Source organism: Pundamilia nyererei, unplaced genomic scaffold (assembly GCF_000239375.1).
Source record: "Pundamilia nyererei isolate P.nyererei 1_Seehausen unplaced genomic scaffold, PunNye1.0 scaffold00235, whole genome shotgun sequence".
Classification (NCBI taxonomy): Eukaryota; Metazoa; Chordata; class Actinopteri; order Cichliformes; family Cichlidae; genus Pundamilia; species Pundamilia nyererei.
The window spans coordinates 773,303-774,276 of record NW_005187636.1 but is presented as its reverse complement, the minus strand read 5'-3'; positions in this window follow the sequence as shown (position 1 = coordinate 774,276).

Sequence of the window (974 nt, the reverse complement as noted above, 5' to 3'; positions counted from 1 at the left end):
GAGTCCCACACAAATCCCACACAAGTTGTGTGGCACAGGCTTTGAGGACATGGAGAGTCACCCTGTCTGGTCCAGCAGACTTGCCTGAGAACATCTTCTGACTTGTCTCTGAATCTGGTCATGAGTGAAAGTAACAGTTTGGGGAGGGGTTTCAATACTTTACCAGGAGGCTGTGTTGCAATGTGGAGAGAGAGTGGCTTTGCTGTGGATTGCAGGCTGACTACAGGTAAGTCATTAGGGGGGTGAACATTTGTTGCAATCTCAAATCTGTTGAAAAACCCGTTCAGCTTATTTGCTCTGTCCACACCACCCCCAGCTCCCCTGCTGCTGGATGACCTGAATCCAGCAACTGTCCTCATGCCACTCCACGCCTCTATCATGCTGTTCTGCTGGAGTTTCCGCTCCAGCTTTCTCCTGTAATTGTCCTTAGCCTTCCTGATCTTTCCCTTCAATAACACCTGAACCATTCACACCTCCTCTCTATTGGTAAGATGAGATCAAGTCTGATCACATAAGACCTTTTATGTGAGGAGAGGTATTTTAAATTTAATTCTGGATGTAACAGGGAACCAATGAAGATAAGCCAATATAGGAGGAATATGCTCTAATATTCCCTGTCAGTATTCTCTTAATGTGTAAAAACTTTATAAAGTTATAGAGTAAATCTGTAAAAAGGAATATGGACACAGTTGATTAAGGTTGTTATCATTTAAGGCTGTTCAACCAACATGTATCTGTATCAGAATTAAAACCCTGTGTTAATCAAAGAGGAAATTATGTGGTTACAGTTGCTCCAAAACTCTAAGAACAGTAATTAACTATCCATCCATCCATTCGCTTCTGCTTAATTAATTAACTAAACAAAGTGAAATAATACAGCATATTACAAAGTTACAAAATATAACAAAATGCCTCTCATAAATACAAACAGCTCTGATGATAAATATCCCAGCTAAAACTGACGTGCCTCTCTA